This window comes from Schistocerca gregaria, chromosome 1, assembly GCF_023897955.1.
Source record: "Schistocerca gregaria isolate iqSchGreg1 chromosome 1, iqSchGreg1.2, whole genome shotgun sequence".
Classification (NCBI taxonomy): Eukaryota; Metazoa; Arthropoda; class Insecta; order Orthoptera; family Acrididae; genus Schistocerca; species Schistocerca gregaria.
In genome coordinates, this window is record NC_064920.1 from 704,653,877 (window position 1) to 704,677,526 (window position 23,650).

Sequence of the window (23,650 nt, forward strand, 5' to 3'; positions counted from 1 at the left end):
CCAACTTCCTGGGACGTATACATAAAGTCAGTCCCGCCTACATCGAAAGATATTACCTCCGAGTACTGCTTCTGCGCTCTAACCAAGGACTGCGTTCAATTTTTTAATTTCAGAACACTTACAAAATGTAACAGATCTGCTAAAGAGACTGCCTACAATGCGCTCGTCCATCATTTGGAGTACTGCTGCGCGGTATGGAATCCTTACCAGATAGGATTTCTGCAGCACGCCGTTCTTGATGAAGAACAGTCGTTTCGGCCGTGTTGCTGTAGCCTTCCTCAGGGCATAACAGAATCAAGTAGTCTCTGAACTGAGAAAGGCCGCTACAACATGGCTGAAACGTTGGTTATTTCAGTATGTTAGCATTTGCAGTATTTTGTAAGATGACACGCGAATATATCTTGAACGATTTTAATGAAGGTGGGAGAAATAATTTTTTTTTTTGGGACCAACACCTGATTTTTAGCAGCTGCAGTGTCCATAAAATGAAATGTTCCATTTCCAAGCTTGCTGTGTCCTTGAGGAGCAGCACACGAGCAGTTGACCTGAATTAGAATAACAAAGTGTTTGACAGCTGGTTGTAAGATAGTTGTATACAAGGTAAATACCATAGGAACAACAGATGAGAGAAAGAGCACAGTGATGCCTTATATTATGTTCACCAGTGTCACATCGCTCTGTCACGTCAGGAGGCAGTTGCCACAGTAAGTTGCACACGACGCTTGCGGCCGGTAACGTAACATTCGGATAGACTGTTTGCATTGTTTCTCTATGCGGTGTACTTATTATCAGAATCAAGACTGTGATGAAACTATTACTGTCCCGCTAAACAAACCGATTAGTGTACAAGTGTTGCTGCCGCAATCTAACTGTGTGTGCAGATAAGTGAGACAACATTGCCCACTCCCATGTTCTACTGCCAGTCACTCTGTTATTTTTATCCAGGTACAGTTTCGGGCAGCACCCGTTCAGAGCGCAGCCTTTGGTGTGCGGTCAGTGGCGGCGATACTGGTACGCCTGCAGCTGCTGTTGCTGGCAGTGGCGCCACTACACTGTGGCGCCTTGCAGTATAGGCACGGCCACGGGATTCGACAACTCGGCTCTGCGGCGGCAGTCCGGTAGGTGCTCCCGGGGGCCCGCTTGTGCCGGTCCCGACAAACGAAGTTTCCACCGCCTCCGCCTCCGCCAGAAATGCGATTTATTGCGAGGACGATAGCCGAGCCGATACAGACACGCAATGATACGGGCGTCCGGCCGCCGTTACAGATTGCTAAAGGTTTACTAGGACTTTGGTTCTTTATTTTCAACTGTTAAGGAAATCTCAGATGAATTAAAAGTTAGTCGCAGTTGTTATGGAAAGAAAGTACGTGAAGGCCATCTTAAAGTTGCAAACACAGACGAAAAAATCGACAATGGCATTATATGGAGTCAAACGATTGGTGATTGTACATGTACGAAGTATCTGAAGCCAACAGCAAATATATAGAAAGAAAGCCAACAGCAAATATATAGAAAGACTACGACACATTTTAGACGTGGAATTTGCTAGGAGATGTGAAACAGGAATACTGGTGTCTCTATTGTGTAATGATGACGAAAATCAAATATGAAAATATATTTCTTAGCAATATTGTGACCGTTTAAGAAGACGTAACTAATTTTATGCGGTGATTTACTACTGAGGATGAGACTTCATGTCAGATACGAAACAGTGGTGAAAACAATGGCTGGAAATCGGTGCCCCTGCACGGAAGAAAGCGAAGATTGTTCCATCCTATGGAAACTTTATGGAACTGTTACTTGTTATAGGGAAAGGTCTGTCCCTATTGCCTTGCAAACAATAAAACAATAACTTGCCAATAATAGAAAAATCTTTTGTGCCAGCTGGGTGAAGAGAAGTAAGGCTGTGGCTTGTGTGGTATGTTTGTTAACCTAAGTGCCATTCTCACAGACATAAGATACTCGTTCTAATGTAACGTTTCGACGGGGTTTTTATGGACAGCAAAGGGGCTGAACTTCACGCCTAATCAAGCAATACCTTATGTCATTCTTCTTTAAAGAGAAAGCTTCTTCACTGATCTGCAGCCCTGTGCACACGCTAGAGTAGTTCGCGCAAACTCTATCTCCTATGACAAGCACTGACTCATGTCCGTGAAATCTTCTGTGCAGAATACCTGACAAAGGGCAATTATAGACAGACAGTATTTGGTAAGGGACAGCAGTCCTATTGTTTCAGTGCACCATCTTCATCATTGTCACCTACATCAGTGTTTTGACAACAACTGCTAGATCATCTAAACTTTCCCATTCACTGCGGCTTCAGCAGTATGCATCTGCATTATTCCTCCGAGTTTTCTGATGTCACCTATCAACCTTCTGTTAGGTCGTTCTCTGTCTCCTTGAACGCAGTGCAGAACTTTCTTAGACCGTATAAAGTAGACTCAACTGGCTTCATGCCCCACTCAATCCCGTTTCATTTTTACTGTCCTGGTTAAGGCTAATGGAAGTTATACGACTGAGGTGTATTTTCTAAAATAGTTTCAGCCAGTGCCTTGTTTCTCAAGGTCTGTCATTCTACACTGCGTTGAAATTGAGTCAAAAAATTCCCAAAAATGTAAGAATTCCAGACAAAGTGGTTATTAATTCTGACTAATCTAATCCGCGAAGTCGTTGGCGATTTGTAAGAGATCCACTGTTATTTATACACGCATGTAGTTACTTTGTTCCCTTGCCTGATTAAAAACCAACGTACTTTTTTCTGTGCTCTTGCGGTAATTTTAGCGAATATTTTTACATTGTTGAAAGAATACTGACAGTTTATTTTTTTATGTCTCCTTTCTAAGAAATATAATACCCGCAGCGTTCTTCCAGTTTTCTCTTTCTCCGTAAAGATTCAGTAAATAATTTTGAACTGCTCTAATGTATTACTTTGTCTCTAGCTTCAAGCATTTCAGTTGAAACAATGTCACTGGCGGTGTCTTATCTTTCTCCATACATCACATCTGTAGCCACTGGTGTCATTGTTTTCCTGTTTAACTATCTGAATTTCTCATTCCACCTCCTCAAAAATACAAACATATAAAGAAGTCTTGGAATGCTTCTACAATTCGCTCTCTGTTGTTAATTATTTTGCTGTCTGTCATCGTAACTGTTGAAATCTACTGTCTACGCAGCATAAATTTATATTTTGTATTTTTAATGCTCTTATTATTTTCATTGGTTGGCATGTCATATTTTTATTCTATGTTTTCTAAATCTCTAGAAGCCACTTATGATATTTTTTACCATTTTCTTATTATCGTTTTCTCTTTAATAACATTCATAGTTGTTATTCCTTTTCTTTTGCTCACATCTGAACATCTTCATCTGACTGAATAGGTGCTCTTTTTTTAAAACAGTTGTGCCTTTTGTGGATGTCTGTATGCTTTCCATTTTCTAAGAGGGCTTGTTATTAAATTTATCTGGTACATCTCGTTGTCCAGAACTAAATTCTCATAATGCACGTTTATGACTTCCTAGGTGCTAACTCCGTTTATTACTGGATTGGTATCGTCTTTTACTCTGCATATTATAGGTCTATAATGACTTGAATTCCTAAAGGGGTTTGAGACAGCCACACCATGTACAATTTATGCAGTGTTTGCTAAATTACGGCGAATTCCATTTAGTTATATTTGACCCTTGCTGTATCCATTTCATTTGTATTTGATTGCAAATTGGGTAATGTGTTAAGCACAAACAATTTGGTGTTCTCGCCAAATATTACTTACGGTACAAATATCGAATATTATATATTAGCATTTTTCGCAGACTACCGTCCTGGTAAGATCGTTCTCCTGGATGCCAGACGTTTTATACAAATTTTTGAACAATTTACGATCAAACGATCAATATAAGGATGGAGATGTGAATGTAACCACCTGTGCTTGAACTTGATCTGCCTGTAATTTACCAGGAGTTCTCCACCGCGGTTCGTCCTGCGAACAGCGCTTCCACGTCATTTGACCTTGTGGGCTCTCTCAGCTGACAGCGTCAATGGCAGTCCTACTATGGAACACAAAGTTGTCTGTCACGTACAACTTGCTCAACGGATACGACTTGTGTAGCAGTTGTGTGTCACAGCGGTGCTATAATAGCTTACTCAGCACTCATTTCTGTTAGTTTTCTTTACCTAATAACTCAGCGAGTAGAAAAACGGTATAACATGAAATGCAGCCAATACAAACCATTTTATAAATAAAAAATTACGAGTCGACTTAGACAGAAAAAATATTTCTGTAACTGCACGAGGGAACACGAAATCAAGTATCAAGTAACGGATTTATGCCATTGTAGAAGCTTTTTATTGCGTTATTGTAGCTGCTCACTAAGAATGAGACCATCATTTCGAGAAAGACGTTTAAAAATTTCTAGATCCTTGAGAACATCGAAGAATTTCGAGTTCCCTCATGCAGTTATCGAAATATTTTTTCTATCTAAGTCGACTCATAATCTTTTGTTTATTAAATGGTATTTTATGTTTTACCATTTTTCTGCTCGCTGAGTTATTCAGCTCCCTTTGTATTACTAAAATGGCTTGTTCAGCCTTTAAGCTGTACTTATAAGCTGTTATGAAGACAAGTTGTTTTGATGTCTGCTGTTGTCAGATAAAAAAAAGTATTACCTTTTACTTCATGTAATAATTAATGTTCATCCTAACATTCGTCTGTCCACATTTTGAATGTTAAGTAGCTGTTTGTATTTGCGACTAATAGATGGCACTCTTGGTGTTCACCTGCCCGCAATTGTTGACGCAGGCGCCTCAGTCTAACGCTACCGTAGCTCGACACGTGTGATCAGCCCATAGTGGCTCGCATTCTATGTATGCTATTTCAACAATTTTGTGACTGAAGCTTTATCACTTGATATTTATTTGTCGTGACATGTAAGTATTGTTTCTTTTTTGTGCTCCAAGTCGGTACGTACACTTACAAAATTATTTTTCCTATAATTTTGTAATTATGTTATAGGCCAGTTGGAGTGTTTTACATCCAACGAAGACACTCATAGCAGTGCCGAAACCTAGGCCAATAGACTTCTTTTTTTTTGCGGCCGAGGGCTAGTATTGCTTTAATTTCACTTTATAAACGGCCAATTACCACGCAGCCATGTTCAAAAATGTAACATTTGGTGGCCATTTTCAAGCAGTCACATTTTATTTCGTATAAAAAACAAGCGAAATGACAAGTTAATCAGATACGAGATAAGCACGTGCTTTAAAACTGTTCACCATAAACGAATAGCTTCACGAAGAGAAATCTGAGAATAGTGTCTTAGTTTATACTAATGCCCTTCGTGGTACTATCCGAAACGAACAAGACCCCTATTCCATTAGTAACTTAGTAACTATTACAGTATTACATCGATTGCATTCGAGCGCTCGGACGCTCCAGACAACTGGAGAAAACAATAAGGAGGTTGTATGGCCTATTCTTCCAGTGCAGGTAAAGCTGTTCGTATAGGTACGGGAATATGTATTTCATTCTTTACGTTCCACTTTCCGTAATGATGGTGCTGACTCGTTCACTCCGGCGATTTTTATGAAAGCGCGATGCCTCTCTCTTCCCTTCCTCCCCCCTCCCTTCCTCTCCCCACCCCCTCCCTTTCCTGGGCCCAGGAGGCACCTTGAGGCACAGGCGCGCGCTGGCAAGCGGCGTTCCAAAAGCGATATGCAGAACCCCACAATGTAGCAGCACGGTGGCGACAGAGCGCTTCTATCTGCCTGCGCAACCGAGGGAAATATAAAGATGCAAAATGATGTGATTATTCCGTCGTGGCAGACATGGAAATGTCTTCCAACTTTATCAGCATATATCACCCAGAAGCTGTCATCCACTCTGTCTTCCTTGAAAGGATTAAAGGATTCACAAGACTAGTTTCACTCCTGCAGTCAGTGTGACTGCAATAAACCGTCCTGAATCTGTTCTCTCGAACAGAATTTAATATCCACCAGAGGATATATCTCCAACGTCCTAGCTAGCGTAAAAGGTATGTCAAAAGACGGAGAGTTGCAGACTACCATGTGCTGCGCCTGCACGTACTCGTGTGATTGTTTCAGATGTCTCTTGCCTTCTCAATTACTCCCAGACACGTTAAGTTTTCCTTAAGGCAACAGACGAATCATTCGCATCCATTACAAACATCAATGTAATTGTCCGTCTCCATCCCTATTTTTTGTATATGTTACTGTAAAAGTAAGATAATTGGTAAATCCTAGAATTAACCGGTGAAATCTAACATCTACCAATGCGGTGTGGTAAAAGTCCGAAATTTCTCGTTATATGAATAGATTTCGAACTTTTACCAAGAGACATTGGTAAATCATGAGATTTACCAATGCAAACCGGTAAAAGCTAGATCGAAGACTCCCGCCTCCGTCGGCAGTTTCAGACAAGTTTCGTTCTTGCCAATTTTGTGTTAAGACAAGTTTATTTTTATGAGTTCTAGTTCCGCTCACCGCTGCGTAGGTTTCGTCAGTGCCGAGCATCGTGCGTATGGTGATCTCTGCGACTCGTTTTAGTGGTGCCCCTTCTGCAGCCTTGCATCAGAATGAGCGATGTTATGCATAACGGATATTACGAACTCTTAAGTGAATCAGCGAATAAGAAGAAGAAACACAATTTTAATGTAACTGCTGAGCAATATATACACTCCTGGAAATGGAAAAAAGAACACATTGACACCGGTGTGTCAGACCCACCATACTTGCTCCGGACACTGCGAGAGGGCTGTACAAGCAATGATCACACGCACGGCACAGCGGACACACCAGGAACCGCGGTGTTGGCCGTCGAATGGCGCTAGCTGCGCAGCATTTGTGCACCGCCGCCGTCAGTGTCAGCCAGTTTGCCGTGGCATACGGAGCTCCATCGCAGTCTTTAACACTGGTAGCATGCCGCGACAGCGTGGACGTGAACCGTATGTGCAGTTGACGGACTTTGAGCGAGGGCGTATAGTGGGCATGCGAGAGGCCGGGTGGACGTACCGCCGAATTGCTCAACACGTGGGGCGTGAGGTCTCCACAGTACAACGATGTTGTCGCCAGTGGTCGGCGGCAGCGACGCACGGATGCACGCCAAGACCGCAGGATCCTACGCAGTGCCGTAGGGGACCGCACCGCCACTTCCCAGCAAATTAGGGACACTGTTGCTCCTGGGGTATCGGCGAGGACCATTCGCAACCGTCTCCATGAAGCTGGGCTACGGTTCCGCACACCGTTAGGCCGTCTTCCGCTCACGCCCCAACATCGTGCAGCCCGCCTCCAGTGGTGTCGCGACAGGCGTGAATGGAGGGACGAATGGAGACGTGTCGTCTTCAGCGATGAGAGTCGCTTCAGCCTTGGTGCCAATGATCGTCGTATGCGTGTTTGGCGCCGTGCAGGTGAGCGCCACAATCAGGACTGCATACGACCGAGGCACACAGGGCCAACACCCGGCATCATGGTGTGGGGAGCGATCTCCTACACTGGCCGTACACCTCTGGTGATCGTCGAGGGGACACTGAATAGTGCACGGTACATCCAAACCGTCATCGAACCCATCGTTCTACCATTCCTAGACCGGCAAGGGAACTTGCTGTTCCAACAGGACAATGCACGTCCGCATGTATCCCGTGCCACCCAACGTGCTCTAGAAGGTGTAAGTCAACTACCCTGGCCAGCAAGATCTCCGGATCTGTCCCCCATTGAGCATGTTTGGGACTGGATGAAGCGTCGTCTCACGCGGTCTGCACGTCCAGCACGAACGCTGGTCCAACTGAGGCGCCAAGTGGAAATGGCATGGTAAGCCATTCCACAGGACTACATCCAGCATCTCTACGATCGTCTCCATGGGAGAATAGCAGCCTGCATTGCTGCGAAAGGTGGATATACACTGTACTAGTGCCGACATTGTGCATGCTCTGGTGCCTGTGTCTATGTGCCTGTGGTTCTGTCAGTGTGATCATGTGATGTATCTGACCCCAGGAATGTGTCAATAAAGTTTCCCCTTCTTGGGACAATGAATTCACGGTGTTCTTATTTCAATTTCCAGGAGTGTATTTCTGTTAAGTGAAATGAAAAATGCAAAAATCGTTTCCAATAAAAAATCTGAACACTACAGACGTTTGAAGCGATATGATTTTCTCAAGATCGGAGGCGAAGAGAAACTCATAGCACCGGTGTCTGCTGGAAAAGAGAAAATTCGTTATTTCGTTCGTTTTGATGAATTATTTTTAACGTAATACATAAGACCCACATTGCTGTAGGACATGGCGTTCGAACACAGATGACTGTGGTTCAAACGGCTCTGAGCACTATGGGACTTAACATCTGTGGTCATCAGTCCCCTAGAACTTAGAACAACTTAAACCTAACTAACCTGAGGACATCGCACGCACCCATGCCCGAGGCAGGATTCGAACCTGCTACTGTAACGGGCACGCGGTTCCAGACTTTAGCGCCTAGAACCGCTCGGCCACACCGGCCGGCAGATGATTGTCGAACTGAATCTTAAGCACAAGAATGTGACTGTTGACTCAATCGTTACTTATTCGAGATTATGTGAACCATGTCAGAAAATGCAAAAAACATTGAACAGGGATGCTGTAGTGGAATCTCTCATACACAGTGAAATGAATTCACGATGCCAAATTGACTTAATCGACAAGCAGGCAAATCCAGACAATAAGTTCATACTCGTACACCAAGATCATTTCACAAATTTGTTATCCCCCACGCACTAACTTCGAGAAGGGCTGATGAAGAAGCACATCATCTTTTGGACATTTTTACCGCCTTTTGTGTCCTCAGAATCTTTCATTCTGATATTGGTAGGGAATTTTGTAACCAAGTCCTTCAAAGTTTATGTGGATCGTGGAATGATATAAATGTAGTCTACGGGAAGCCGAGGCACAGTCAAGGATCAGTCGAAAGAGCAAATCAAGATGTCATCAGCTTGGATGGAAACAAAATATGAGACTTCAAAATGGTCTGAAGGGCTGAGATTTGTACAAGCAATGAAAAATAGGGCTTATCATGAAGGGATCAGATGTTCACCATGTGAAGCCATGTTTCGAGTTCCAATAAAAATGGGCGTTGCGACCTCAGTTGTTCCACGTGATTTAATAAACAAATATAAACACTGAAGAAGACTCGGAAACAATATTAAACACTACTTCCACTGACTCACAGGAAATTGAAAATAACGGCGAAGGAATTGATGCCAGTGAACCAAGTACTGGAACAGAAGGGACGGAGGTAGAATGTGCGGCTGCAGCAGGTGAGGAAGCTCCAGAGACACAGGGTTTGACGACTGTTAACGAGACACCGGCACCAGCTTTTGGTTGTGATGAGGCGCTGACAGCTTCTGATAGTGTTAACAAACTGAAACGGACGCGAGAAGTGGCCGAAGAAGGTCTTCAATTGCAGGCAAACAAAATGAAAGCAGCCTCATGTAACAAAATTCCAAAACATTCGATTGGGCAGAATGTGAGAATTAAAGTACCGGATGTAGATAGAGCAAAATTTTATACTAAATCTATAGTAGCAGTAGTGATAAATATTCAGGATGTCGAATTTTATCAACTTAGTACCATAACTGGTAAACTGAAATCATTGTACAGTAGGAACTAAGTTACACTGTGGAAGGAAAATTTTATCAACGTCGAAGAAGTAGCAAGAGAAGAAATTAGCCTACAGGAAGTGGTTGCCAAGCAATCTTTTCTTGGCGGACAGGGGTTCAAAAACTGCAATTGCTTAAAATAGTGTTCAACTAAAAAATGATTGTGTAAATCCTCTTCCATATTATGTAATTCGAAATGCCACAATAGACAGCCTTGTTGTAGCAAAAATTAACGTTCACCAGGTAATATCTTTTACAATATTTTTCACTAATGGGGAATAATTGCTCCTTATAATCACACTGGAATGCAAGAAGGCTTAAAATACATAAGTTTACAATATATACAAAGTATTTCAATCGGTTGCTAAGCAGACTTTTATCTAATGAATACAGTTTTACCAGTTGGTACGGGTACATCCTAAGATTTACCAACCTCTCTTGGTAAAAGTTCGAAATCTATGAATACAATAAGAAATTTCGGATTTTTACCACGTCATGGTGGTGAGCCTTAGCTTTCACCCGTTAATTCTAGCATTTACCAATCATATTACTTTTAGAGTAACGTACGTTAATAAACGCGTTTCGGCCACAGGCGTCATAAAAATCGCATTTAAAAAATTCGATGCACTGTATCTTGTCAGTTCACACGTACGGTTGTACCACGACTAGAGTGAACTGACGAGATACAGTACATGGAGATTATTAAATATGATTCTGGTGATGGCTGTGGCCGAAACGTAGTAAGGCGTGTTTAAAAGAAATAAATCAAAATATAATAGGGATCAAGGCGGACAATCACACTGACTAGTAGTAATGATCGTGGACTCGTACAATGATTTCATGCCATGTACAGATTGCACGTCCTAAATTTCCGAAACGCGTTCGCACCTTATCACATCATTTGCTACTAACAGACATGCGATCATACACAACATATTCACAAACATATAGTTGGATCGATGAATATTTGGCTAATAGAACCCAGTACACTATATCTGACGGCAGATACTCTGTAGAAACTAAAGTAACATTGGAGGTCCGCCGAGGAAGCGTAATACAACTTCTGTTTACAGTACTCACAAATGCTCCATCAGCTGGGATCAACAGACCTTGAAGTCGTCTGTTTGCTGATGATACTGTCCTCTACAGCAAAGTACCGTCGTTGGACGATCGTAACTAAATACAGAATGATTCACACAATTTTTTATGAATGGTAGTTCTCCTTAAATGTGGATAAATGTAATATAATGCGTATAACAGTGGGAAGGACCCAATAGTACCTGATTGCAAGATTTGTAGTGAGCGTCTTGAGCACGTCAAGTCGTGTAAGTATTTAGAAGCAGTGCTAAGAAGCGATATGGAATGGCACGATCAAGTACAATCATCATCAGAGAACGCGACTGGAGGACTTGTATTTGCTGGAAGAGTGCATCTGTAAAGGAAATCGCATACAACACGCCAGTGCGACCAAATCTAGAGTACTGTTCAGTGTTTTGGGTCCGTAGGAACAAGGAAACACAATGGGCCTCTAACGAAATCAGACATGTGCTCCTGAGTTTTTAATAGGTCGATGTGCCTTATATGTTAGTGTAACGGAATTTCTTGAGGAACTGAAAGGGAAACCCTTGGAAGGAAGAAGACGTAGTTCTCGGATAACGTTACTGGTTGAATTTAGATAATCCGTTTTTGAAAAAGATTCTGCGATCACTACGCTACCAGCATCGCTTATTGCAATAAGACAAGAGAGATTAGGGTGTGCAAAGATGCATGCAGACATGTTTTCCTCACTCGATATGCACATAAAATAGATCAGAAAACCGATAATACTTGTGGATGTGCCGTCTACCATGTATCGAACAGAGACTTGCGGACTACATATGTAGATGTTTTTGGATAGGAGAAAACTATGTATACTTGTACACATTAGGTTTCTTCAGCTTCTTCTGTCCTCCTATTTTCATAATAACACACACTCAATACTACTTGGCACAAGCGCTTTCCATACTCATCCTGTCTACACATAATCACATGACTTATATCCCTGAGGAAAAAAAAAAAACAGATGCCGTACCTCAGTACCTTAGAGTATACAACGAATGACCGAACAATCATGCAATAACGTGAAAATATCAGACTAATGGCTAGGAAGGCACAGTATACATTGTATTAATATTATGATATACTATTCTATGATTCTGCCACCAAAGAATACTGTCACATCGAAACCACAGTCTGGATTCAGGTTCGTTAAATAAATACAACACTTAGGAATGAAAGCACTTTTATTACTATCAACACTTAAAAGCCAGAGCAGAAGTGACCTCATAGACTGTGGCGTACGGCTGGTGCCTTACGATCCAGGCTCACGCCACAAAACAGACGGCTGCGGGTTGCCACCATGTAGAAGCGCCTGCAGCACAACCGCAGTCCATCGTGCCTGCGACAGCCGCTACAGTATTCAGAGGCGCGCGTCCACTGGACGGAGCCGGCACTAAATTGCAGCCTCGAGCCACGTGACGCTTCACAACTTCCCGGTATTCCTCCGCCGGGCGACTCGACAGCAAGTGCAGCCAGTCTGCTCGTCAGCACAAAGCGTTCGTAAGTGAAACCAAAGACATCACCTGTGCCACGTGTACAGACTCTGCCTGCGGTAGTGTTTCTTGTTGGTGACTGACAGTGTACTCCATTTGTACATTCAAGGACTGTTACCGTGTTTGTGAAAAAACCGTCATCAGATAAGGACGACATTTACATTGCTTTTACTCGGAAGCAGTTTCACTTGCCAACGCAAATATTTAAACAAGCCCAAATGACTATTCACTACACACACTTTTTGAGATTCTTCATCCAGCGGTATTTGAGGATACGCGTCGCGCAAATCAATTTTTGAAAAGTAGCGTTAGCTCACATTTACCCACATTTAAGGAGAACTACCATTGATGAAAAAATCGTGCAAATCATTCCGTATTTAGTTACGATAGTACTTTGCGTTTGCCTAATTCAGACGATTTAGATGGTATTGTCGTAGCAGGTCGTACACCTGAAGAACATATTGTCAATTTCCGTACGTTGTTCGTGTGTTATCTGAGGCAGCACTAAAGCGTTGACGGGACAAGTGTGATTTTTTTAAAACTTGAGTTTCAGCATCTTGGTCATGTAATTAACTGTCAAGGTGTACATCCTCTTCAGTCGCATTTCTTAGCCATACGAGATTTGCCAGTTCCTCGCAATGTGACGGAACTGCTGTCAGTTTTAGAGAAAGTGAACTATTATATTCGGTTCATACCGAATTCTGCACAAATCGCGGCTCCATCGCATCGCTTGGGTATCGAGAATGTCCTCTTTGTTTGGACAGATGAGTACCAAGTAGCTTTTCAGAAACTTGATTTTGATGCATTGCTCAGTGATCGATGGTTGGTTCACTTTGATCCCGAAAAACCAATTATATTGCAAGTTGACGCTTCATCTTACGGTATCGGTGCAGTTCTTTCGCACAGAATTAGTGATAAAGACAGACGTATTCCTTTCGTATCAAAAGTGTCGTCCGAACCACTGTATAACTATTCACAAATTGATAAGGAAGCTTTGGCTATTGCATATGGTGTTACCAAATTTCACCACTATTTGTATGGCATAAAATCCTGGTTATTAACGGGTCACAAGCCTTTGCAGTCTTTCTTTCATCCAACGAAACAGGTACCTGAACGAACTGCCCAAAATATTGCAAAGATGGGTTTCAATACCAGTACGAGATTGTGTATCGTCCGAGGGCTCAACATGTTAATGTGGACACACTTCCACGTCTTCCGATTGGCCCTGACACAGATTTTGACGCTTCTGCTGCATCTTGTTGTCACTTAGATGCTCCGGATTCTCAATTGCTTCAGTCTTTTCCACTGAACTATAGAAAAATTGCGCAGGCCACGGAAGCTGATTCAGATTTGAACACTTTACTAACATGTATTCGCACATCTTGGCCTCGTTCCTTGCATGGCATAAAGAACTCTGTAGTGCGTCGATACTTTGCCCATCGGTATAGCCTCGCTGTACAGAAAGGTGTGATTCTTATTCAAAATGACAGTTTAGAAGCTTTAGAAAAAGAAGAATTGCAGTTACTTCACCAAGGACACCGGAGGATTGTTCGTACCAAACAGTTAGCGCGTCGACACCGTACTTGGTAGGGTATGGACACCCGAATAGAAAATATGACGTCACAGGGTCAGGCATGTGCGGAAAATCTGTCCGCTCCCCCAAAAAAATTCTCTGCTTGGCCTAAGTCGCAATTGCCAAGTCAATGTGTGGACATAGAACTTGCGGGACTTGGAACACTCGTTGCTTGATTGTAGTTAACTCGAATAGCAAGTTTCCTTTCACTGTGACAATGAACTCATCAACGTCACGTGGCACAATTCAGGTGTTGTCCTCTATTTTTTACCTCACAGGTTTACCTGAAGTTAAAGTGTCAGACAACGGCCCTCAGTTCACGTCAAATGAATTTGAATCATTCTGTGAAGGCAATGGCGTACAGCATCTAACTAGTGCATCTTTCCATCTACAGTCAAACGACGAAGCTTCAAGCAGCAGGTGGCCAAAGTTTGCTCCACACACACCAGGAAACAAGCGTTGTAACTGTTTCTCGCCTCCTACCGTTCGCACCCACGAGATGAACCATCGCCGGCGGAATTACTTGCGGCTGCCGAAAGATGGCCGCAAGTATCGCTTCGCGCTGCATAATATTGTCTTTTACAGGGTTTTCAGCGGCAGCAGACGGTGGGCGCGAGGCGAGATCGCCCGTCGACTTAGCGCTTCTTTCAGGTCCAGATGGCTTGCAGCGCCGCTATCAAAATCAACTTTGCCTCTGTTATGTACACGATGATCTTTCAGTGCCTCTTCCCCCATATTCACGGTTCGAGAGGACAGCAAGGCCACAGCAGCCACAAGAAGCCGTCATCACGACTCCGTGGGACACCTCGTGGAGCCGGAGTCTTTGCTCCTCCGCCTCATCTCGTCCTACCGATGGAGCTTGACCCACCCACACAGCAGCAATCGCCGCAGCAGTGCTATATACCATTAGCTTACATATACATTGTTTATAGCAGCGGACATTGATTATTTGAATGTCGACCATCGCTTGCGACACCATTGTAAACCATCTTCTCCCATGCATGAATTTCTCTGTTCATCACCCCCATCCAAACAGGAGGTTGGTGGCTATTACCCCACAGTATTTCTTTCCAGATAGTAAGTAACATGTCTACCAAGTTCGGCTGAAATCGGTCGAAGGTTTTACCCATAGCTTCACCCATGTACACACATGTCATATATATTTTAATTAATTCATACATCTTTGCACACATTTTTTAACTGTGTTTCTAGCAAACTTCTCTTTGCAGTTACGTTTTAACGCAGCCGAATGTTTATGACGTCTAATCCCCTGCATTATGTGTCTTACAATGATACAATTTTGCAGGTACATTCAATGGTATATGTTAATACTGTCTGGAAAGTGTGCCACGAATACAGTTAGTAGTAAAGAATAAATTAAAACTCCATGGCTGATACGGCAGTTTTACTGCACGAACAACGAAAATATAGTAAGTGATAAACTTTCTTCCGTCATCAATTTGCGGGTGGTCACTGAGACAAAGCTTCGTGAGGGTTTGAAATTGTGTGTAAAGTTTGTTAGAAGTGACTGTTCTCATTATCAAGATTTGGACGAATAAATTCTGGGTATTTGCGCGTCGTGGGCTATACTTAATTTTCACCCTCACCCGTATGATAGGTTGGCTCAAGTCGATCCAGCAGTTTAGGAGAATATGAACATACATGAATTTTTGTAATATATACGACTTTTAAGAATCCTCCAGAAATTATTGTTGTTGTGGTCTTCAGTTCAGAGACTGGTTTGATCCAGCTGTCCATGCTATTCCATCCTGTGCGAGGTTCTTCATCTCCGAGTAACTATGGCAACCTACATCCTTCTCAACCTGCTCAGTGTATTCATCTTTTGGTCTACCTCTACGATTTTTACCCTCCACGGTTCCCTCCAATACTAAATGTGTGATCCCTTGGAGCCTCAGAACGTGTCCTACAAACCCGTTCCATCTTTTGGTCAGGTTAGCCACGATTTCCTCTTCTCCCCAATTCTATTCAGTAACTCCTTATTAGTTAATTGATCTACCCATCTTATCTTCTGGATCCTTCTGTAGCATCACATTTCGAATGCTTCTATACTCTTCTTTTCTAAACTATTTATCGTCCATATTTCACTTTCCTGAATGGCTACACTCCATACAAATGCTTTCTGAAAAGACTTCGTTACTCGATGTTAACAAATTACTCTTCTTTAGAAACGCTTTCCTTGCCGTAGCCAGTCATCTCTACTTCGACTACCATCAATTATATTGCTCCCCAAATAGAAAAATTTATATACTACTTGAAGTGTCTCATTTCCTAATCTAATTCTCTCACTATCACCTGACTTCATTCGACTACATTCCATTATCCTCGTTCTACTTTTATTTATGTTCATCTTATATCCTCCTTTCAAGACACTGCTTTTCCATGTCCTTTGCTGTGTCTGATAGAATTACAATATCATCGGCAAACCTCAACGTTTTTATTTCTTCTCCATGGAATTTAATTCCTACTCCAAATTTTTCTTTTGTTTCGTTTACTGCTGGCTCAAGATACAGATACAATAGGATCGGGGCTCGGCTGCAACCCTGTCTCATTCCCTTCTCAACCACTGTTTCCCTTTCATTCCCCTCTACTCTTATAACTGCCTTCTGGTTTTTGTACAAATTGTAAATATCCTTTCGCTCCCTGTATTTTACTCCGTCCATCTTCAGCATTTTAAAGAGAGTATTCCAGTCAACATCTTCAAAATCTTTCTCCAAATCTGCAAATACTAGGAACGTAGGTTTCCCTTTCCTTAATCTGTCTTCTAAGATAAGTCGTAGGGTTAGTATTGCTTCCCGTGTTCCAACATTTCTACGGAATACGAACTGATCTTCTCCGAATTCGGCTTCTACCAGTTTCTCCATTCGTCTGTACAGAATTCGTGTTAGTATTATCAGCCATGTCTTATTAAACGGGTAGTTCGGCAATTTTCACACCTGTCGACACGTGTTTTCTTTAGGATTGGAATTCTTATACTCGTCTTAACGTCTGAGGGTATTTCATCTGTCCCATACATCTTGCTCACCGGATAGTAGAGTTTTGCCAGAGCTGGCTCTCCCGAAGCTATCAGTAGCTCCAATGGAATGTTGTCTATTCCTGGGACCTTTTTTGACTTAGGTCTTTGAGTGATCTGTCAAATTCTTCCCCGCAGTATCATGTCTCCCATCTCAGTTTCATCTACGTCCTCTTTCATTTCTATAATATTGCCCTCAAGTACTTTACCCTTGTATAGACCCTCTACATACTCCTTCCATATTTCTGCTTTCCCGTCATTGCTTAGAACTGGTTTTCCATCTGAGCTTTTGATATTCATGCAGATGGTTCTCTTTTCCCCAAAGGTCTCTTTAATTTTCCTGTAGGCAGTATCTATCTTACATCTAGTGATATATGCCTCTACGTCCTTACATTTATCCTCTAGTCATCCTTGCTTAGCCATTTTGCACTTCCTGTCGATCTCATTTTTAAGACGTTCGCCTTCCTTTTCGCCTGCTTCATTTACTACAGTTTTATGTTTTCTCCTTTCATCAGCTAAATTCAATATCTCTTCTGCTACCCAAGGGTTTCTACTAGCCCTCGTCTTTTTACCTACTTGATGCTCTGCGGCCTTCACTATTTCATCTTTCAAAGCTACCCATTCTTCTTCTACTGTATTTCTTTCCCCTGCATTTGTCAAACGTTCCCTAAGGCTCTCTCTGTAACACTCTACGACCTCTGGTTCTTTCAGTTTACCCAGGTCCCATCTCCTTAAATTCCTACCTTTTTCCATTTTTTCAGTTTTAATCTACAGTTTATAACCAAGAAATTGTGAGCAGAGTTCACAACGGTCCATGGAAATATCTTACAATTTAAAACTTGCTTCCTTAATCTCTATCTTACCATTATATAATCTATATCTGTCTCTAGGCCTCTTCCACCTGTATAACCTTCTTTCATGATTCTTAAACCAAGTGTTAGCTACAATTAAGTTATGCTCTGTGCAAAATTCTACCAGGCGGCTTCCTCTTTCATTCCTTACCCCCATTTCACATTCACCAATAACTTCTCTTTCTCTTCCATTTCATACTATCGAATTCCGTCCAAAATGACTATTAAATTTTCGTCTCCCTTCACTATCTGAAAAATTTATTTTGTCGTATCATAGATTTCTCCAGCCTCTTCGTCATCTACGGAGCTAGTTGGCATATAAACTTGTACTACTGTGATAGGCGTGCGTTTCGTTTCTATCTTGGCTACAATAATGCGTTCACTATGCTGTTCGTAAGTAGCTCATCCGCCGTCCTATTTTTTTTATTCATTATTAAACCTACTCCTGCATTATCGTTATTTGATTTTGTATGTATAACCCTGTATTCACCTGACCAGAAGTCTTGTTCCTCCTGCCACCGTACTTCACTAATTCCCACATATATAGCTTTAACCTATGCATTTTCCTTTTTAAATTTTCTAATCTCCCTGCCTGATTAAGTGATGTGACATTCCACGCTCCGATCCGCAGAACGGCAGATATTATAAATATTAAATAACAAACAACTGCTGAAAGTTAGGTTTGAACTGGTGTCCTGCAGCTACGCTATCACTACTCTAAACTGCATGCGCCACAGCTTGTAGTAATATGAGTAGCTTACTGTCACCCGAACCTGCATATTTAATCCTGTGGAGTACGATTAATATTTTGTCTAATTGTGACTATTATTTTACGCTGGCTATTATTATTTCGCTCGACCCTCCCACATGTTGAACCACTCTCTTGGGCTGTGCTGACCAGCGTATACCCTTCTGGCACACACTAAGTGTGCATGACTCGATCGACACATTCTTCTTCAATAACTATCTCACGTCCCATTGTAATATTATACTTTTTAGGACTCCAATTCTCCCTGATGATAAAGTTTGACTAGAACTGGTGCGATTAAATTAGAGGCACTTCCTTATCGCCCTGATGAAGCAGTCTGATTAGAGCTCAAGTCTTGGGCGCGCATATAGTGCCCCAGTAGTTTCCAGCAGGATCCAGCTCAAACCAGAATCAACACACGTACCTTCACATCTGAGGAGCGCACTGCAGAAGACCCTAACACAATTTTGAAACGGCGGACTGATGCATTGTGCTCCTAAAATTACAGATCGTCAAACTGATGCCCTGGATTGGACAGTAAGTTATCACATCGTTCGTCAGTGAGAGATAATGTTACGGGTAACAGGTGTCGCTTCTCAACCCCATGTGAATATCCTCTATACGAGAATAATTTCACTGTCTGCCAGAGCCGTGCCTTGGTAGCAATCAGGATTCAGCGAGTCATATTGCTTTCTGTTCATCAGTACAGGCTGTATCTGTAAGCGTCCAGTACCGGTGCCTCTGAGTCGATAATAATCTTGTGCGGTATTAAGCACTGTGAACAGAGGTACACGGGGGAGGTGTTTGGTGCTTTTGGATGGCAGCTTTTCACGGATTACTGTCGCACATTGAGATGACGAATGACGTCTGCAGTGTCTGCAGTGGTGTTGCTAAAATGAAGAGTGTAATTAGACCGTAGTACTTGTTCTTTTCGCTGTTATTTAATGGACATGTTTTTCTGTTAGGTTTCATTCTTCATTTCTGTATGTCGATACTTCATGCAGCAGTAATGTTTGCACGCTTCATTCATAGTTCATTTTAACACTTGTCAGTGATTCCTGAGATTACAACAACTATCACCTCGATGTTCACCACATAGCGGAACGTATTGTATGGAAGACCTTCGATATTTGTGTTTTGGTTCTTAACAAGCGTACGGGTAAGTTTTTGAATTAAATATCTGTTACGTTTGAGCTGATAGCGATAATGGTGTTTTCCGTCCAAAATAAAGCGTGACGCAGATACCTGTGTGTATCTAAAGTGTTTAAAATGCTAAAGAAGCAGTATATAGAATAAACATTACCTATAAACGAGAACTTTTCGCCTGATTTGGCTTTAACATCTACTGCGTGGTGCCTTTTAGGGTTCCGAGCCTCATTCTGTAAAACTGTAAAAACGGAACTCTTTCAAAATCTCTTTGTTGTCTGTCTGTCTGTCCGACAATTAAGGATCCTTTTTCTCAGGAACGGTTAGACTCGTCAAACACTAAGGTAAAAATGTTAAGATTCTAATTCATTTACGTCAAATGATGTGGTCATTTATCTCCCATGTTTTGATATTCGAAAACTCACTCATTAAAACCTATAGGGTACTTCCCATTGACCAACGATCATGAAATTTGGCAAGAAGTAAGATTTCACAGTACAAGTAAAGGAAAAAATCATAAATTGTTAATTTGTAATTATATTACACGAAACTAATATCTTTTGTCATTTCTTACACAATGTCAAACTTGAAATATTCTAGAAAATCTTAGATTCCCAGGGACCGATAACTTTTCAGTATCATTGTCGACAACAGGCAAAAATCGCAACATCCGCAACTCACGAAATGGATGAACTGTATATCCATACATAATTAAGACTGTGTGGAGCCCTCTGTGCGCGACTTCCACTCGCACCTGGCTAATTTTTTGAGTTTCGCTTGCTTTGCTGAACAATGCCTCTCTCTGCTGCGACAGAAAGACCAAGCTTCGATCTGCAGCTTTCCCTTTTCATTTTCATTTATGTGAGGACTGAATGAGACGTAGTAGCTCTGGTGTCTAAGTCGGTTTAAGTAGTCCGCCGGAGATGTCTACTACAACATGCTCCTCCAGTATTGCAGCTTCAGGCAGAGGACGAAGCAGCAGTCAGTTGATATTATATTCTGTCCTGGGTTTGATTACCAAGTTAATTTTTAAAAAGCAATCTCTTCTATATTGCACAGCAGTAATGCACACACAAGAGACTTCGGAGAGAATAGTTAATTACTATGAGAACTAACGTTAAGCATGAAGGGGGATGAAAATCAGATAATCTCGGGTGAGTGGAAAGAAGGGCAGAAGGTGGGAGGGGTAGGTTCTGTAGAATATGGACCACAGGGAGCCATTCAGAAGACAGAGGGATTTATAGTGCTATGATCTGGGTTAAAACAGGTTGATCAAATACTCATGATAGAAGAAAATTCCAGGAGATAAGGAAAGATTTGAAATAAATTACGTCAGCGTATTACAGAGTGTTATAGCCTTCGTCGTGTAAAATTTAGGTACTGCGACACTAGAAATTGGCGCGTCGTCCGAAAGAATAGGAGCAGCACTTAAGTGTTACCATTAATTTTTTAAATCTTTCTTCTGACGACGGAATTGCTGGGACCCAACGTAGTTGAAGAAACCTATATGCGAATTCATTTTAACAAATATCGACGGATAATTTGCTTTCTCCTACATCGTCTGACGCTTTGTTAGTAAAGAGTAATCGCAGTAACTAAACTACGGAGCAATAGTCAGACTATAAGTTAATTCCAACAGCAATGGTAATACTACTACTGCTACTACTACTAAAAATAATAAAAATAAAGCTCACGGAAGTATCATATACTGAGACTCAAAATCAACCTGTCGGTTTCCTTTCCTGCCTCTCTTCCTTCCCCTGCTTTAATCACGAACTATGAGCTGAAGCGTATTATAATTTCTACCTCTTACTGGCAGATAATATCTTTGAAGATCCTAATGATTGGTATGTATACAAGATGCATCAACAGCCTCTACAAATGGCGTTTTATGCAACTTACTGTGTTATATCTGACCTCGTCTCACTCGATACATTCTATGTATTATTCCTACAGAATAAAGGAATTGGAACTTTTTGAAGGAAAGTTAATATAGTTAAATTTTGTACTGGGATACGTTTCCTCTGGAGGCCACGGGTTTCCAGTTATTCAACAGAAACGTACAAAAGTGACCTTCAGACGCACCTCCGTTTCCACATCTATCCCTCACCAGTCAGGATTTCTAGATATTGTTCGTGACATTCCTTCCTACCAGCGTACAAAAATTTCCGACTAGACGAACTATTCCCGATATTCGACCTGTTTGGTCTCGATTCACAGGGCTGCTACACAATCTGCATATTCTTAATTTAAGCGTGCACCATGAAAGAAAAACGACTGTTGTAAACGTTACGATAAAACTAATTACGTTCACAATTCGATCCAAACTGAACCGTTACAAGAACAATGGTTTCGAGGCAAAAGCCTGACGAGTACAACGATGTAATTGTCTATTTTGTGCTGTTAAAATTCTGAAAACATCAATTTTACAAGTTGCCAGTGCTCGACTAAGCCGGTAGCGTAATAAAGCCAGTCTGTAAGACAAAAAAGGGTCGAATTTGGGAAATAATTTGTGCAGGGGCAAATTTTGGTACAGTAGTAGGAGGATGTGCCATGAACAGCACACTAGAAATACTGGCCGATGGGAGCTGATTGTGAGAGAGGGGGTCTGTTTGAAGGTTACTTTTGTACGGTTTTCTTGAATAGCTGGAAAATTTAACTACATTAATTTTCCTACAGAAAAGTCCTGTTTATTCTTTTCTGTAGGACTAATAGTTTGTGCGTAGCGACCGAAAGAATATAAAATGTCGCCCGTGGTTTTTGAAGATCAGATATAACATCGCGGGTTGCATAAAACGACGTCGGTAGGGGCAGCCGAATCACTCCATGTATCATTTTGGAACTGCTGTGCAGCAGCCAGGTTTTCGGACGCCATAATGGCGACTAAGGGAAAGACCACTAGCACTGATGTGTACATACTAAATGGCAAATACCGTCCCTCGAGCACCTAGTCCCAGTTGAGGACTTCCAGAAGCAACAAAACTTTGATTTTTAGTATTTAATATAACTACTTACCGAAATTAATTTTTTTAAAAATATTGTCAGAGTCTACTCATTAAGAGGTTTCACACGATAAGTCAAGTATTAAAGTTACAAACTGTGTATATGTCTTGAGACAATTAAACTAACGGCGCTCAGATTACCCAGAGTACATTTATCCACCGCTTCAGAATGAGAGCCCTTAGCGACCTGCAACAACCTTTGCACACAACTTCAAACCTTTTCGAAACTTTTTCTCCACGACACCCTCTGCAAAATAATGGAAGAAAAAGAAGTTTATCACTTAATACATTTTCGCTGTTCATGCATCAAAACTTCAGCGTTAGACATGACAATTCATTTTACTTCGTCTTTATTATTAAAAATATTCGGAACAAATTTTGCAGATAGTATCCACGTTTTCCAGTGAATTTAGAGACAAAAATATATCATCGTATGAAACATAGTTCAGGAAATATGATTTCATAAACACTGGGATGCTTGAGAAACTAAATTTGTTTAAACTGGCAGCTAAGTACCCAGACTTTACTCATCCAGTGGATAATCCGAAATAATGCAACCATTATAATTAAGATTTTGTGTCTTCAGCCATAAATGTTTTACATTGTTTACACCAAATAGGTTGTAAAACTTAAGGACGAGCAAAGTAAGGTAACATAATATATCAACAATTCGGTGGAAACGAAAGAAAGGGTGAGAGCATGTAAGCGGGCATCTCCGAGTGGTACACAGGACATCGGACGTCACTTGGCGTGTGGTGAGTGTGATTATAGCATGAAATGGGGCCGGCGCCGAAAAATGAATCACTGAAAGAACGGGAAAACACAGCGTGTGTCAATCAGGAAACAGTTACTACACACTGTGGTGGTGTTCTTCATTACAGCAAAGCCCAGAGTCAACATCTAGATGACTCACATGGGGTAGGATGATCGAGAAACTGGAGGAAGGACGAAGCGTGACGAGTGTAGCCGAGGAGTTCCGTATTCTTCACAGTACTTCTTGAAGTGCATTTGGAGCGTTTCAAACCACAGACACTGCTGCCCGAAAGAGAGAAGATGGCCGGCTACCGTCA